General features: G+C 43.1%; 1 protein-coding gene across 7 annotated transcripts in view; it reads right to left on the bottom strand.

Moving 5' to 3' along the window:
- znf532 (zinc finger protein 532) overlaps window positions 1-18,546 on the bottom strand; it is a 259,899-nt gene that overhangs the window by 168,011 nt on the left and 73,342 nt on the right. For 5 of the 7 annotated variants that reach the window (XM_068031104.1, XM_068031094.1, XM_068031142.1 and 2 more), the window contains one exon: window positions 14,531-14,650. The gene's annotated coding sequence lies outside the window, so the exon portion shown is untranslated. Of the gene's footprint in view, window positions 1-9,310; window positions 9,399-14,530; window positions 14,651-18,091; window positions 18,175-18,546 lie in introns of those variants that run through there. The other 2 variants (XM_068031129.1, XM_068031135.1) reach the window with 2 other exon arrangements.

Here is an 18,546-nt window from a genome sequence, read left to right as displayed (position 1 = left end):
CTGGAGACATTACTGTGCGTAAATAGTGAAATGTTGCTTCTACTAGTGGCAAAATGGGTAACGAGGATACAGAAACTAAGAATTTTTTTTTTATTCATTCATGGGATGTGGGTGTCGCTGGCTAGGCCAGCATTTATTGCCCATCCCCAATTGTCCTCGAGAAGGTGGTGGTGAGCTGCCTTCTTGAACTGCTGTGGTCCATGTGGGGTAGGTACACCTACAGTGCTGTTGGGAAGGGAGTTCCAGGATTTTGACCCAGCGACAGTGAAGGAACAGTGATATAGTTCCAAGTCAGGATGGTGTGTGGCACTTTGCAGAAGGGTCCTGAAACCAGCGAAGGGCCCTTCTCTGCCTATTTAAATTGATCCAACACAGATTTTCATCTACTGCCAGGGATGCTTAAAAACAGTGAAGAACAATAGGGAGTGGCCATGCCACCAGGGCAGATTAGGTGCAGGACTTTGTGTTCAGAAACTGGTATACATTACGCCAATCATGTACCCAAAAAACAGACAAAACACCAATCTCTGCCCCAGTGTTCGCAATTAACATTTGCTGAATGTGGCCCTTGCCGAGTACCCGGATTCTTGATCAGACCCTCCACATATTTTCCTCATTTAGAATATTGACAGACTTGATACTTTGTTTTCATTTCAGATTTTCAGCATTTACAATTTTTTCTTTTTACTTAAACTAGAGATGTTTTAATAATCTATAAACTGGCGCTTCAATATTCAGTGGCAATTGAAACGAGGACAAATGTCTCACAAAACTTACCTTGTTGTTTCTTAAGAACACAATAGGCACTGGAAATTTGTGCTAGGTGCTGAAGGGCAAAGCCAAATCTTTCCACAGGATTTCAATGCTTCAATAACCTGTGTTCAGCAGGTAAATCAACTCTGTGCTGAATTTCTGAAATGAGAGTTCCTGATGACCACACACAGTCAGGGTGAGGCATTTTTACAGCCAGTGAAAGGTATGTGTAGAACCTTTGTCACAGGTTGATGCATGGATATCAATAGTCATATGCAATAGCTCTCATGTTCCTGCACTAACAAAGAAGCTGGGTTTTACATTAGCAATTCTTAGAATTCTATTCTTGAACTTGCAGAGCACTGACAGCCTGGCCATACCTATGTGACACGTACGGAGGATGGACATTCATCTAATTCAGGAGTCTTAATGATTTTAGGGTGTACGAGCCCAAGAGGAAAAGATAGACTCTCTCTGCCATCTGCCAAATACTCCATGGGTAATGGCTTGGGAGAACAGTGAAACTGTCAACTGCAGCAAGGAAAACTGAACTTTCTTTACAACTTCCAATCTTATTGCATTTCAGCACTTGTTTGACCCATCAGAGATCAATTACCAAGCCAGGGAACTGAATGGCTTTAACTGATGAGAGTTTGGCATCTTTGCAGAGGATATGGGTAGGTAACATCCTGATCAAGCTTTCTCTAGCATTACTGAATTGATCATCTTACTGCTAAATAAAACAGACTATTTGTAAGCCTATGATCACACTCTGTCTATATACGTTTGCTATTTAGAATATCTCTTGCAATATTAAGGGCCCACTAAGGAGACATGTCTAAAACAAGAGATTAATCTCCCTAAATATTGGCTTTTGATGAGGCTTGTACTGAGCCGAATGTACAAACAGGAAAGCACATTTGATTCCACCTATACATCGAGTTACTGTAGTGCAGTGCACGGGAAGAGGAGAGAACCAGAAAAGAGAAGGAGAAAGAAACAAGCAGGCTGCATATCATATTTGCTGTTCACTAACATCTGGAAATAGTATATAAAAGCCAATAACAATAAGATGTTTCCCCAGTTGGCGAGTCTAGAACCAGGGGACACAATTTCAAAATAAGGGGGAAGCCACTTAGGACAGAGATGAGAAGAAATTTCTTTACTCAGAGTTGTGAATCTTTGGAATTCTCTACCCCAGAGGGCTGTGAAAGCTCAGTCATTGAGTATGTTTAAAGCAGAGATTGACAGATTTCTAAATACAAATGACATAAGGGGATAAGAAGATAGTGTGGGAAAAAGGCATTGAAGTGGATGATCAGCTATGATCATATTGAATGCCGGGGCAGGCTCGATGGGCTGAATGGCCTACTCCTGCTCCTATGTTCCTACAACACACAAAGGGCTCATGCCCTTCCAACATATGGAACTCATGGGAATGTGACTCCATGGACTGAGAGATACTTAGAGGGCAGAATGCAAAATGTTGAGATTTAAAAAATGGTTTCCCAGGCTAGAAGGATGTAGTGAGTGATATTCCTCATGGGGCTTCTGGATTGAAAAATTAAGCATATTGACATTTTCTGATGACACCAAATTACCGAATTTGCCAATTTGAGGCAAGAGCTGTGAAAGACCAGGAGGATGGGCAGATTGGCAACATCCAGCTTTGGTGTATAAACGCACAAATCATTAAAATATGGCAGAACAAGTCAAGACGACCATATAAAAGGCAAATATAATAGGTGAATTTGTATCTAACATATATGAAAGAAAGACTTGCATTTTATGACCTCAGTATATCCCAAAGTGCTTTACAGCAATTTTTAAGTGTAATCACTGTTGCAACAAAGGAAATGTGGAAGCCAATTTACAGAGTCATTTATGGCACAGAAGGAGGCCATCCGGCCCACTGAGTCCATGCAAGGTTCCACAAACAGCAATGCATATTGACTAACCAATTCACTTGTTTTAGTGACATTGGTTGAGGGATAAACAATGACCATAACACTGGGGAAAACTTTTCTGCTTTTCTTCAAAATAATGCCATGGGATCGTTTAAGTCCACCTGAGTTCAGGGGTTGAATTTTCCAACTTGTCGCCAAACTTCAAAGATGGCAGGACGCGTGCGCGGGATTTGCTCCAAAAGGCCACCACGATATTTAGGGCGGCGGCTCATTTCCATGGCTGGAATGGACTGCCCGCCACCTCTACGTCATCTGAAGGCGCGGGATATCCGGCAACCGACCGGGATATCGCAGCAGGACGGCCGGCGGCAGCAGTTAAGTGTTTAATTCATTCATTTGAATGTATTAACATATGCAAATTGTAATGCCGCCAAGTGGCAGGGGGTGCTCCCACGAGGCATTGCCACTGCCAGTAATATGGGGTGGGGCCTTCTCTGCATAGAGGCCAGTGGCGGGCCTCTCCCAGAGCGATTTTCCGCCCCCCCCACCACGACCCCCGCGGCAGGGGTCTGGTAAAATTCCGCCAGAGGCATCAGTTTAATGGCTCATCTGAAAGAAGCTACCTTCAACAGTGTAGCACTTCATCAGAACTGCACTAGACATCAACCCAGATCTCTGGAGTGAGACTTGAACCCGCAACCTTCTGACTCAGAGGCAAGAGCTCTACCACTAGAGTCATGGCTGATAACATAAGAGGAAGAAAATAATGGTAAAGTTGGACATACCTTGGTTAGAATGCAGTTGGAGTATTGTATACTACTCTCAGTACATTCGAGGAAGGATATAAAAGCAATGGAAAAGTTGCAGTCTATATTCACTAATACTTTGCAAGGGATGAAGTGATATAGCTATGAAGAGATGCAGGAGAAATAGGGCTGCTTTCAATAGAGATGTTTAGGTTAAAGAGGTCTTCAAGATTATGATGGGTTATGATAGAGTAAATAGTGTTTTCACCACTCAATGAAATGGTACAAATTTTAAAAATCACAAAGAACCGTAGTTAAAATCTGGAATTCTCAGCCACAAATCTTTGTTGAAAAAGCATCTATAAATTCTTTCTAAAAAGGCATTAGATCGCTGCTTGAAAATGAGAAATATTCAAAAGGTACAGTGAGTGATTGAGTAGAGGAGTAGGATTAGTGGTTCATGCAAAGGAACTTAATGGGCTGAACGTCCATTTTCTGCACTTCACTGCCAGGAACAATGGTGGAGGCAGAAACCCCTCAATTCTTTTAAAAGGTACCTGGACATGCACCTGAAGTGCTATGGCCAGCAAGGCTATGGACCAGGTGCTGGAAAGTGGGATTAGATTGGGTGGCCAGTTTTTCAGCCGGCGCAGACACGACTGGCTGAATGGCCTCCTTCTGTGCTATAATTTTTCTACGGTTCTAGTCTCTACAATTCTATTATTTGTGACGGTTTAGATCCCTCTACTTATAATTGCTCTATTCCATCATCATGCCAACTTCTTGCATTTGTATAGCATTAAGATGATGATCAATGCCAATTATGGCAGGCACTTTTACAAGAAAGCAGACAAGGGTTAGTCACAGATTTAATTTATGGAAGCAAACAGTAACAGTTCATGAAAGGGTTAAACTGACAACTCCGTCTCCGCCCCCACCCCACCCCCCCGCATTAACGGAGTTCCATTGGCTAGCTTTATTTGCATATTTCTCTCTCAAAATAAATGCTTCTTTAAGAAGGAGATGCTGCTGATCTCTACTAGCTTCCCAGAGTTGCATCTTGAACACGGAATAGAAGCCATTTCTCCAGCATGCTGCTGTGAAGCCATGTTATATTCTCTGAGAATAACATACTTTTACACTAAGAAGTGTCAGGTGGTAGCAATAATGACCCAAGGTCAGGGACCTGGTCGAGGCCAGCTCAGCATCCAGTCCTGCCCCAATCTGTGTGGGCATCGGTCTCTGCTGAGGCCGACAAGGCTGCAGCTTCCTTGACCTCTGGGGCTCTTTTGCCCTTTTAAATGCCTGACCACCTCTGCTGGTGCTCCATCAATGGCCCCACTGCAGCACCAGCAGGATTATGTGGCCAGGCACTGGCAGGCTCTCTCCCTCTCGGTGGCAGCAATCCCATGGGGAGCTCACCATGCATCCCTAATGAGCCCTGACAAGGAAAATGCCTCAGACTTGAAGCAGAGTGGGAAGAAAGGAGTGTTGCCCATCTTCTATTCCACCCCAAAGAGAAGAATCCCACTCTAATTGCCTTTCACAAAAAGAGAGATAACCATTCTACAAAGTATGGGCAGAACATTGGAAAGTAGTTAATAACTTTGTTGAAGATAGCCAAGTAAACAATCAGATAGAAAATTCAGCTTGTCTTTTTTGAGCGGGTAGAATTGTGGTACTTCCACCGGCCACTGTGCTCTGGTGCTGACCCCATCTCAAATTCCGAGGATGGCATGATTAGGACATTTGTGGGCTGTCCCCTGTAACACTGAAAAGGGGATGTCCAAGGCCCTTATCAGACTGGACAATAATCGCCACTGTAACTTGCTACATGTTTCTCAGGGAACAGAGGGCCAACTTTGTTTTTATTTCCCCTTTGTGGATCTTCGGTAGGCCCACAATGGAACTAGTGCAGGAGTAGGTCACCTCATGCCTTTCAGGTGTCATGGGCACAATTCTCAGGGTAGTTCAAGAACACCCCTGCAAACACATGCCCAAAATAGCTGTGAAAGATAATGTAAGTAGGTGTAAGAGGCGTTCATCCCCTCCCTCCTGGATCTTCACCCATGGGGCAGAAAGCAACTGTCCTACATCAACCACAAAGTGAACAAATATGTCTGAGGTCATATTTTCAGGAACCCAATGAAAGTGGCAACAATAAACTAATAAAATTTTCCAAAAAGTATAGGCCCAATTTTAATCCTGCCCACCCAGCAGGAACAGTGTGTGCTAGGAGTTAGAATAGTAATCAAATACTACCTGCTATTGGTTATGTGGGGAGACTAGAGGAGCTGGGGTTGTTCTCCTTAGAGCAGAGAAGGTTAAAGGGAAATTTAATAGGGGTGTTCAAGAAGATTTTTGATAGAGTAGATAGGGAGAAACTGCTTTCACTGGCAGGTGAGGCAATAACCAGAAGACCACACATTTCAGATGGTGGCAAAAGCAACAGGGTTGGGGAGGTGATGAGGAGAATTTTCTTTCACACAAAGCAAGCTATGATCTGGAGTGCACTTTTCAGAAATAGTGATGGGAGCAGATTTAATACTAACTTCCAAAAGGGAATTAGATGTTTCGTTGACAAGGAAAAATTTACAGGGCTATAGAAAAAGTGCAAGGTATTGGGACTACAAAAGCAAAATACTGCAGTTACTGAAAATCTGGAACAACAACAGAAAATGCTGGAAATACTCAGCAGGTCTGGCAGCATCTGCGGAGAGAGAAACAGAATTAACCCTTCAGGTTGATGACCTTTCATCAGAACTCTGGGACTAATCGAATAATTGTTTCAAAGTGCCAATACGATCATCTGTACGGCTTCCTTCTGTGCTGTATCATTCTATGATAAGTTGCTTCACAACGTAAATCAGACAAAACAGTGGTTATGATACTGGGTTAGCAATCTAGAGGTCGCAAGTTCAAATCCCACCATGGAAAGTTGTGAAACTAAACTTGCAATGGATAAAATGGCCATAAAAGCTGTCAGATTGTCATTTAAACCCTGGTTCACAGAATGTCCTTCGGGGTGGGAGTTGGCCACCCCTTAATTGCACTGACCTACACGTGACTCCAATCGCACACAATATGCTTGACTCTTAAACCCCCCCACCCCACCCCAAGGGCAGCCAGGATGAACAATAAATGCTAATGTAGCCCACAGTCTAAGAAAAAACAAAAGCATACTGCAATCTCTGTAATGATACCCAGGGTATAATTATCAATAAAATACAGCAGTCTCAACACCTCATCAATTTGCCACTGATTTCACAAAAATAAAGCACATGCCAACTCGCAAACCACCTTGGACATACCAAAGGCAACAGAAATGACAAGAAATTACTTTCAGTCTGGATCAATTTAAAACATGGAACCATGTGTTTGTGAGGCAATAGCTGTGAAAATGTTAAATTCATTAAAAAAAAATCATATGCAGCTCAAATGTCTCAGGTCTTTGGAGCTCTGGTCTCCAGTAAAACCCTTCCTCGTCCAGGCTGGCAATTCCATCCAGGCCGGTCTCCATTTTTGTTCCTCAAGACCAAAGGGCCCAGACTTAAGAGTAACCATTGCCAAATCTGGCTCAAACTGAAAGCGTGACCAACAATGGTGGGCGACAGAGGTCAGGAATGCACAAGAGGTTATATTTGGAGGAATACAGAGTTCCCAAAGGATTGTAGCGATGGAGGAGATAACACAAGTAGAGGGGGTCAAGGCTATGGAAGGCTTTGAACATGAGAATGAGAATTTCAAAAGCGTTTGGGATCGGAATGTCAACGCATGTCAGTGTACATGAGGTGATCTGTTAACTTGGTTTGTGCAAGTTAGGATATAGGCAGTAGAGTTCTGAATGAGCTCAAGTTTATGGAGGTTGGAAGCTGTGAGGCCAGCCAGGAGAGTACAGGAATTGTTAAATCTGAAGGAAACAATTGCATGGATGGATCCAGTAGAAATATAATGCCGTTCCTTCACGGTCACTGGGTCAAAATCCTGGAACTCCCTCCTTAACAGCACTGTTGGGGTGTACCTACACTACATGGACTGCAGGGGTTCAAGAAGGCAGCTCACCACCACTATCTCAAAGGCAATTAGGGATGGGCAATAAATGCTTGCCTTGCCAGTGACACCCACATCCCAAGAACGATTTAAAAAAAGCACAGATGACCATTTTCTCTAGCCCAAGATACTAAGGTCGGTTTCACACACTGAGCAACGTGGCAGCTACAATCATCTGACTCGGCACAAGCCACATACCAAACTTAGGAAATCCTAGTTGCACAGCTCAGTCGACTATGTAGCAACTAATTTTTGTTTTAGAAAATAAGGCGGCAACATCCAGCTTTCATCAATGTCATTCTGTAACCCAAAAGTAGACCCACAAGTAGGTCACTTGGATGACAATATTTCCTTCCTCCCTGTGGAGCAAGAACACAGCAGAGTTCATCCTGCAAGGAACTATGCTACATTGACCCATTAAATCATGGTCATCTTCAAAATGTAAAAATATAAAAATAGTTCCAAATTAATTACGAACAAAACATGTTCACAATGCTCTAAAATGCCAGAAATAAGAACTAGGCCCCAGGACCTGGGCCATTGTATTTTGATGTGCGTGCTGCAACTAGTAGGCCAAAGATCCTACCAAGTGATACCCTTCCAAGGTCAGGACCCATTATTGAAAACACTGGAGAGATTGAGAGACTAGACAGAGAATATTTAAGGAAATGAAATAATCTGTTTAACCATCACAGTTACTTACCCTGAACTAGGCCGCCACCACCACTGAGAAGTATCCAAGGACTGTCGGCATTTTCTGTATTCCAGGATTCTTCAAAATGAGGTGAAAAACCCGTCCAAAATTTTGATAGCTACAATGTCTCATTTTTAATGAGAATACCAAAGTTTTAGTGCAATAAAAGCTTGCCTGGAATACTGGCAGCAAAAGTTAAAATACTGCAACCCAGAAAGGAAGGAAGAGGGAAAAAAAACACTGGGCGACAGGCCTGAATGCTTCAGCTCAAGGAAAAGGTATCCAATTTGCTAACACAAATGCCTGAACTTAGCCACTTTTAAGAATGTGTGCGTGTGTTCTGTATATTATTTTCAACTCAGATTGCTGTTTTGAGAAAAATGGTGGTCGTAGCTGAGAAATCTCTCTAGAGAATTGTAACAAAACAAAGGACATTTCCTCCTTTTTAAAGCTTTAGAGGGACCAGCGTCTGTAACACTTTTAAAGGGAGGTGTCAATCAGTTGCCCCAGAAGGCTTTGTGCTGATACTCAAGTTATAAAACAGATACACACATGCATTATTTTCTTTTAAATAAACACGGCAGTTAGCTAAAACATGCTAGTCATTAAAAAAATCTTTTTTATATACATTTTACAATAATTGATAAATTCAACTGGTTAAATTCATGACCATAATTCTCCTGGCATGGTGACTTGCATACTGTAGGACACCATTCATGTAGCCTGCTGTGTTATAGTACAAGACTGTGGCTTTTTTGTCCCAGAATTAAAAAATTGCTAACCACTGCATTAGGAAGTACATGCTCTTTAACTGAAAAAGCAGCACCAAAAACAACCTCCATCTTCTCTGCTAGCAAGCCAGCAAAGCGTGTCTTTTCTGCCCCAGTGTTATGCACAAAAAGCCCAGCTTGCAGTACTCTAATTTGCACAGCAACAAAAAATTGGTTTCAGATTTAAATATACGCTCCTGATCCATATACACTTCATTTCTCAGAAAGTAACAGATTACCCCAATCCACCATTTTTTTTGTAAAAGGGAGCACACAAACCCTTCTACCTACTTGAATCCTTTACCTCAAGACAGTGAAACAATTTTTTTTTTTTTAAAAGATATTACAAACATACCCATTTATAAAGTATTTAGCATACTATCCACATACCAGAATAATGTGTCTAGGGTGCAATCATGCTGTTTTAGGATGGTACCTTTCTGCAAGCTTCTTGTATTGCTGCCATGAAGAAGGAAGCAATGTAGCTCAGTGGCTGCATTGTTCATGAGCTGATCTGCTTCAAACCAGTTCCAGCCGGTTCCAGCCACCCCACATACAGCCATGGAAACCTGTACTGCAGCACATATTGCCTAGTGTTTCCCTTTGCTTATGCCACATTATTGCAAGGTTTTCACCTAAAAAATACATTTTAAACTGTTCTTTCCACGTCTGCAGAACCATAACTAAATAAAGCCCGACAGTTCCCTACCTTTATTTTTGCCAGCATGTTGCTGTGATCTCTGGGAAAGTCAATTGTAATAAAGGTTTGTGATACTACAGTATGAAATGGCTGCGGTGTCCTAACAGAAATAAAAATCACTGAGAAACTGTTGAGCTAAAATTATCTGCTCATATTTTTGAACAGTAAACTGACAGAGCAGCCAACAGGACTAGATTTTACTAAACAAAAAAAAATTAGAAGGTGCCACAAAATCTGTTTTCTTTCTTTAAAGCTGCCAAATCAGATGCTCGCTGTTAAACCAGTAAATCAAACTCCTTTACTACTTTTAGCCAGGAAGAGTCACAGTGATTTTTATTGGGATTTATAGGATCTGACGTGCCACAGCACAGGGAATGCAGATCAGAAAATACCAGCCGTTCTGCTGTTTTTAACCACACCCTTTAGCAAGAAGCCATTTTAGAAACAAATGTGTATTCTGCTAATTGTCTCGTCCTCTTTCTTCAAGGCCCTGTCCTTCATTTTAGCATTCAGGCTCCAAACACAGTCAGTAATCGTGAGTAAGTGGGATCATTTTTAATTACTGCTAGTTTATCTTTCATCACTGAAGAAAAACTACTACAAACCTTTTGCATGAACAAGAAACCAGCAGAATTCCAATTCAAACAGATGATATTACACAAAGTTTCACTGACAGACATTGGAAGTCTAGAAAGTCCTGTGAAAGGGATAAAGCAAGTTTCACTATGAGCTTGGATAAAGCATTAGAAAGAATGGGAAGGGGGAGGGGTGTTATCACTGCAGACAGCTTCCCAGTTTGGGCCATTGCAAATTAACTGTTTGATGTTCAATGGCTCAAACACACAGTATTTCAACAACAATAACTTGCAGTTATATAGCACCTTCATTTTTTTTGCAAATGGGACAGCCTGGCGATACAAACTGTTGAATACTTTTCTCCCAACCGGGCCATCTCAAGTTAGTTAAGGCAACCGCGATATGCAAGGAGTTGGACGGGCCTCACCAGCAAAAAGCAAGGCTCTGGTGCCCCCCTTGTGCTGGATAACAGTCAAGTCTGCCTAAATGAAAGTCCCCTACAGCCTCATTGAGCTCATACCTCCTGTCAGTAGCAAAGAGCACCATAGGCAATGGTTCCTTTAATCCATTGCTCAACTTATCTGCATTCTCCTATTCTCCTGGCTACAGCACCTGTGTTCAGACGTGGCCAGCAGGAGAGTTTTATTTTAAAAAATAGTAAATGAAGATTGTCTTTAAGCAACTGATTACATTGAGCAGTAAATGAGTACGGATTCCTTTAAAATAAATAAAGAAAACCAACAGACTATCTCAGAGATTACAGTGAAAACCACACGTCATTATCCAATTTAGACTAAAGAATATTATTCTTCAAAGGTATTAACTATTGTGCATCATTGATAATCGTATCACTATCACATTAATACTGACTTTGTAACTAAATTTCATTTTAAAGATTTCCCTGTGGTGGCACATAATTGTACCTCTCTACAACTTCTCCTGTGGTAGGACAGTAAAGCAATGTTGAATATTACTAGTTATACTCGTTCAAATTTGCCTTGTAACCACAAAAGGTGCAGTGCACGATTTTTCTAAAAGAGCTCCATTAAATCACTTCCATAACACTGCCTCTTGGGACAATGCGACCCCCCACCCCCCCCAACCCCCACATCAGAAAAAGCTCATGGACTTAATTGTAGCCTGGCAGTGTATCCTGCATTGATATAACCCAGGAAGGTGGTGGCAGAAGGAACCCAACTAATCAAAGTGAATTGAGAAACAAAGGAAGATAGTTCAATCAAAGGAAGGACCCATGGCTATCAGCTAGGCAGCAGGTGACAATAGCCCCCATTGCAGGTCCAAGCATCTGAAATATATGTGACCCCATCCGAACTGTCAAAGCTCTGGAAGCACAACCATAACCCAGCACAGACACAGTAGCATACATCAAAACCACTAGCATTCCCTGAAATAATTCCGCAAAACAAACTCACTAAAGCTACCATAGTGTATAATGTATACTCTACCATCGACAGTTCATATCATGAGCAAGTGTCATGTATTTTAATCAAAATCAAAAAGAATTGCAAAATGAAAATAACTGCCGCATAGCTTGTCGGAACATATTTACCAGTCCCAAATGGAACTGCCAGCAGAGGCTGGTATACATTGTACAGCAAGCCTACTAGTCAGTATACAAAAACATTGACCACAGAACCTGAAAGTGCAGTGGATAAATGTATCATGTGATGTGGTAGTGAGTTACAAGAGGTCCTTGGGTTTGATCCCTGACCTGTGCTAAGCTGGGTGATCTCACCTGTGGCAACAATAAGGTGCTACAAATTAGTCTGGAGGTTAAACCGGGGCCCCATCTCAGGTGGACATAAAAGACCCCTTGGCATTTAGAGCAGAGGAGTCCCTCCTGGTGACCTGGCCAATAATTATTGCTCTACCAGCATTTCAAACAGATTGTCTAGTCATTTATTATATTGTTGTTTGTGAGAGCTTGCTGTGCACAACTTGGCTGTCACATTTCCGACACTACAACAGTGACTACACTTCAAAAGTGTAGTTTGTACCCCAGAGAGCTGTAGATGCTCGGTCGTTGAGCATACTCAAGGCTGAGATCACTGGATTTTTGGATATTCAGGGAATGAAGGGATGCGGGATCAGTTGGGAAAGTGCAGTTGAAGTCAAAGACCAGCCATGATCTTTTTGACTGGCAGGGCAGATTCAAGGGGACATATGGCTACACCTTCTGATATTCCCTATGTTCTTAATGCACTTTGGAAAATCCTGAGAGTGTGAAAACCATTATATAAATGCAAGTATTTTTTTCCCTCTCAATATCATTATTTTAAAGAAAGGGCACAGGATGAAAACATAAAAGACAACACAGCCAGGGGTCCCATTTATAATAAAAACGAAAAATGCTGGAAATACTCAGCAAGTCTGGCAGCAACAGGCACCCTCCCATTTCCCCATCTGACTGCACCCTCCCATTTCCCCATCTCACTGCACCCTCCCATTTCCCCATCTCACTGCACCCTCCCATACATGTTACATGGCTTTGCCAAGTCCAACAGCTAATATAGAAAAACTCTGCAGACATCATATAGTGAAAGGAGCTAACAATTGGTGTGCACTTTGCTCGCGATTTATGACCTGTCTGTGCTGGTTCCAGTGGAGATAGGCAGCATGCAAATTTGGAACTGCCAATTAATTTACCTGATTGTAGCATAGTGCCGAGACTCTCCCGTGCTGCTGGCAGCATCATTCAGTGCTCAGCAGGGAGTCGAGCAGCATGTGCTAATAACACATCGTACAGCCAGCGTTTTGTTCTTAAAGACAGTCTGTCCCTCTTAAAGGGATGTTGTACGGAATTATAGGGGGCAGCTGCTGAATGCTATTGTTACAATTGTAGACAGGAAAATGGAATACCAGGGCAGAGAGAGGGCTCCAGGGTCATAGAAGTGGTGTTGGCGGCCTTAGTGGTAGAGGCGGACAGTAGGCGAGAAGCCATAGTTCTGCAGGGGACCTCAAGGACAACCCTTCAAAGGGATTGGGAGCAGGTGGCCATGTAGGTCAATTCTCAACATCTGGATCTGAGGCCTGACAGCAGTGCCACAAGAGGTCTAATAACCTCACATAGGTGACCAAGGTCAGTAAGTGTATTGACACATGACATTTCCTATCCCCCACCGCACCAACCTCTCACACTGCTCAATGCACCACACCCCATCATTCATCCAGTAGCACTCCCTGGCACTCAGGGCTCATGCCTAACATCGAGATACTACACCTCACCTTCACACACACGAATGCTGTCAACCTCACACCCACCTCTCGTTGCCTTCACATGCCTTCAGCTATGACAGGTACATCACCCAAACACAGTACAAGACAATCATTGACATTCTTCCCTCTCTCTTGCTGGATAAGGTAGGCCCCAATGGAAAGAAGCAGAGAAGAGCTAGTGAGGGACAAAGCCGCCTGAAACTCCTGAGCCCTACGGAGGAGATGGTTCGCTGCATCATTAGGCTGCCTGAGAAAGAGCCTGTGGATTCCAGTATCACTGAGAACATTCAGGAAGTTGGTATGTTCCTGCCTTCTGTCCCTTCTTACTCCCAGCTCACCCTCATCCTGCTATCTGACATGATGAGCAAACTGCTGATGGTGTGATCAAGGACCTGCTGCTTCCCACCCCATTCCACTTCCTTCACCCCTGATTTTTTGCATTCAGACACCCAGAACTGCTGCCTTAGTGTTCGGCAGGGAGTTGAGCAGCTCCTAATTGTTGACTATCATAATTTGAACTCGCCTAGCCAGACACCTGCTGCTTTAGCACTCAAAACATTGATTAGATACAATTGTTGTGGAGTAGTATATGTGGACTCCACCCACCAATTGCACTAAAAGTGTGGAGGGCTCTAGCTGACACACAGCAGCACTTTTCAGGATTGCTCGGGGACCAAATGAAAGGGTGCACAAGTACCCAGACACAACACCAAAGGCCCTGGTGGAAGAGGTCCAGAGAAAGAGGCATGTCCCTGTAGCTGCAAGGAGTGGGAACCCACCTCGTCTTCCTGTCCCTCTCTCCTCAACCGCCTCCTGCTGTTCCACTTGTGGCTTCTGGTCCTCTGCCACAACTGCTGGTTCTAATGGTTGGTCTCCTATGATCACCAAATTATGGACCATTCAACAGCACCATGAATCTAGATCCCTTTTCACTGTCCTGTTCCTCTCTCGTCCAGCAGCTGGTGCTGTTCTGCCTAGCCTCATCTCCTCCTGCAGATCAAGAGCGGCCCACTAACAAGATGCCCATGACCAAGCACTCCCTTTCTCCTGGATACTCATATAAAGTGTCGAATAAGGTAGGATAGCGCAGTACTCACTCTTTTTTGGTGCAGTCCTCAGAGAACTTCCAGAATAAATGCTGATGTTGAGTGTTGATGAAGTCTTGACAAAGCTTCCCAGAAAGTTTCCCCGATACGTTTCAAAAGTTCTCTTCAAACCTTCACCAGAAAGAAGTGAACAGTAAACAGTCATATACCTTGAAGTAGTGCTCAAAATCCTCTACCACAACTTGTTTACTCCCAATTGGTTCATTGTTGTTAAGAGGGGATGCTAGGTCAAATGCTAGCCATCAAAATAATACGGTCTCTTTAAGGAATGCTAGCAGGCAATTTAAGTGACATTCAGCCCCTTAACAGTTCTCCTGGCAGTCACACCTATTACAAGCTTCAACTCCTTTACCAAACTGACGTCTTGTGCTAAACTGGCATTTAAGCTTAAGACCTCATCTTGAGCACCTCTGTGGCACGTTGCTTTTCTTGTTATCAGCTGCTACTATAAGGAGTTGCCTCCATTGCTTCAGGATGGGAGCTGGAAGGCTGCTTTTGGCCAGATAATTCAAACATACTCGTTCATGTCAACATCTCGGACCCAAGGCAGCCTAGCTGCAGACTGACCCAGCTGGCCTTTTGACACCATAGCAGGCATTGGGTGAGAGGTTGGCAGGGGAGCAGGCATGCCATCATTAACAGGGAGGGCAGCATGTACCACTCCCATGCAACACTGCTCCTTCCATAGGACTGCAGTTCAGCACTCCCTCTGATCTGCAGGAGAGGATTCTGTAGAAGACATGTGCCACAACTGAAGCCCTTAATCAATGCATTCTTCCAGCCTCTGGTAGATGGTGCAGTCCACAGCTAGTGGCATTATTCTGAGGCAAGGCATGTCCCAAGGCATTTCACAGGAGCATTATAAAACAAAATATGACACCGAGCTACGTAAGGGATATTAGGGAAGATGACCAAAAGCTTAGTCAGAAAGGTAGGTTTTAAGGAGTGTCTTAAAGGAGAACAGCGAGGTGGAGAGGCAGAGAGGTGTAGGGAGGGAATTCCAGAGCTTGGGGTCTAGGCAACTGAAGGCATGTCCACCAATGATGGAGCGATTAAAATCAGGGATGCCCAAGAGGCCAGAACTAAAGCCGCGCAGATATAGGGCTGGAGGAGATTACGGAGATAGGGAACGGCCAGGCCATTTAGGAATTTGAAAACATGGATGAGAATTTTAAAAATCGAGGCATTGCTTAACCCGGGGCCGATGGAGGTCATTGATCACAGGGCTGATAGGCGAACGGGGCTTGGTACAGGTTAGGACATGGGCAGCAGAGTTTTGGATGACCTCAAGATTACAAATGGTAGAATGTGCAATGCCGGCCTCAGCCTCACTGTCTCCAATGTTTTTCATGCTGCCTACTCTAATTATATCAAAGGCTTCCTCCTCCATCTGATTGAAGAATTGTATGGAGGCTGGTCTTTCCCTGGTTGTTGTAAGCCAGCTTGTCCTGCAAGGAGAGTGGAGTGAGTTAGTGCATGGTTTCCCTGCGAGATATTGCATGTGGAGCAGGGTGGGTGGGGGGAGTGTTTGGCATACTGGAGGAAGTCCTGTGGCAAGGCCTCATCCTGAGTAAAAAAGAGATAGAAAGATGCCATTCTGACTTTTGTTGTTTGGGTAAGGTTACTGAACTTCTTTTTAGTACATCTACCCACGTCCAGGGGATGATGCTTCTGACATTCACGTTTTCTACCACCTCTTTCCAGGCTTGCTATATTGTTTGTGTAGGCACCTTATGCTATTTGAGGGAAAGAGGACCCATTTCCAGACCCTCACCTGCTCCACCAGAACTTCCACTTCTGCACCACCAAATCTCAGAGCACTTGCATGAGAGATCCCCGACACAAAAATGAGAAAGTACACCAAACGTTCATTCCACATCACTTTTAAAGAACACCTCGCTTTTAAAGGATGCCTCACTTCATGAAGCTTTGGGTCCATCAGACATCTCACTCATAAATCAGTGAGCTTCCAATGCCAATGAAGATTGCGACATGTGGAAACCTCACCTATTAAATTTAAATGAGTCCCAGCCATCAAAATAGTTCAAGCTAATTGCTCGCGACATTGGATGGGTAATCAGATCGCATGACTCATCACCTGCCCCGATGTGCACCACACACAAAAACTTACCCATTTTCCATTCTTTGCATAGCCGTTATTTTGTTACTTTTTCCTGCTCAAAGTAGGAAGGTTTTACTACATAATTCGGGCATTGATTCGCTTCTCTAGAAAGCTGAAAGGCATCAGTGACTGATAAATGTGATTGTACATCTCAAAAAACAACAGGGACTCAGTAATTTTATAACTGCCTTGATTTTACATTTAGTGTCAGCCATTAGATACATTGAGTATGGAGTCAGCTGTCCAAGCCCACTTGGAATTTTCTATTTTTAGGGTCTAAGGGCCAGAGAGAGGGAGAGAGAGTCAGGTAGATAGAGATTGAGAGAGAGCGCGAAACAGAAAGAGGAAAACAGCAATTTTAGAAGGCAAACAGACAGAGAAGAAGAATTAGTGAAGGGTAGACAAATACATCTCGATTTTCCTTGACTGTGTACCGAGGCAGGAAAATCAAAGCAAAATTTCAAAAAGGGCCATGAAAACTCTGAGTCAGTTGGCTCAATTACTTGCAATTATTCTAGATCTGGAAATTATGTGATTGCCACAGAATAATTATAACCATTCATCCATCTTAGTTCATCCATCCAGAAAGACCCAAAAGACTCCCATCCTGGCATTTCAATTGTTTCTTAAATAAATCCAAGGGGTTTTTAACCTTAGGAAGTCCATTTCATATATTGATCATTCCACGTATGAAATGATCACCAGCACCTTTTACTAGCTTAAAGATTCGATTTTAACCCCCCCCAAGATGGGAAGGTAAGCTTTGGGCAAGGGATTAAAATTGGATGAGCATAGCTCCCGCTTCTAAACCAATGTGTTCCCATTCGTCGGTATTTTAGTAATGGCAACTCTGCTAATTGTATGCAGGTGGTGGGCATCAATTGGGGATTCACCGGTGTTCCTAAAAATAGGAATAGACTGAAACTGTGGTTATTGGGTTAGGAGGTGTGTGTTTGTAATGTGCATCTCTCTAAAGAAATGCTTATAAAATCATTTAAAGGTTAGTTCCCGTTCTATCCTTCCCCACCTGGCTTTCTGGAATAAAACTCATTGCAGCTGAAAAGAAGCACAAGCCTGAGAAATACCATGTAAATTCGCCCAAGGACACAGAACCATTTGAAAATTAAGTTTATTTGTGTTGACCTGCTTTGAACATTTTGGGTTGTATCTACTGATATTAATTCAGTTAACACTGTTCTTTCCTTATTTGTTAAAACTCAATATTAGAGAGCGCAGAAAATATACAGGAGGGTAATACCGTGGTAACAAAAGTGATCAAATGATATCCACATGCATCCAAACTTACACTTCTAAATAATAAACCATTGAGGTTACATTAGCTTTATATTGAAAGGCAGACAGACTTGCAGTTCTGTAGCACTCTTCATGACCTCAGGATGTCCCAAAGCATTTTACAACCAACAAAGTACCTTTAACATGTTGTCACTGTTGTAATGTAGGAATCTTAGCTGTCAATTTGCACAAGCTCCCACAAACAGCAATTAAATAAGTGACCGGATCATCTGTTTTAGATATCGGTTGAAAAATAAATGTTGATTGGGCGCCGGGGAAAACTCCCCTACGCTTCTTCGAATAGTGGGTCTTTTATATCCACCTGACTGGGAAAACAGAGCCTCGGTTTAACATCTCATCCAAAAGACAGCACCACTGACAGTGCAGCACTCCCACAATACTGTGCTGAAGTGTCAATGTTGATTCTGTGCTCAAGTCTCTGGACTGGGACTTGAACCTACAACCTTCTGATGAGCTCTGCTACTGAGCCACAGCTGACCTAAATCTGCACTTATACGGCAACCGCAAATCAGATGCATTATGTTGCATGACACAGTTGTGTTGCAGTTGACTTAAGCTAGTTTTGCCTTAT

Source organism: Heterodontus francisci, chromosome 1, assembly GCF_036365525.1.
Source record: "Heterodontus francisci isolate sHetFra1 chromosome 1, sHetFra1.hap1, whole genome shotgun sequence".
NCBI classification, from domain to species: domain Eukaryota; kingdom Metazoa; phylum Chordata; class Chondrichthyes; order Heterodontiformes; family Heterodontidae; genus Heterodontus; species Heterodontus francisci.
Note: the sequence above shows the minus strand (reverse complement) of the source record. Positions and strands in the feature narration are given on the sequence as shown.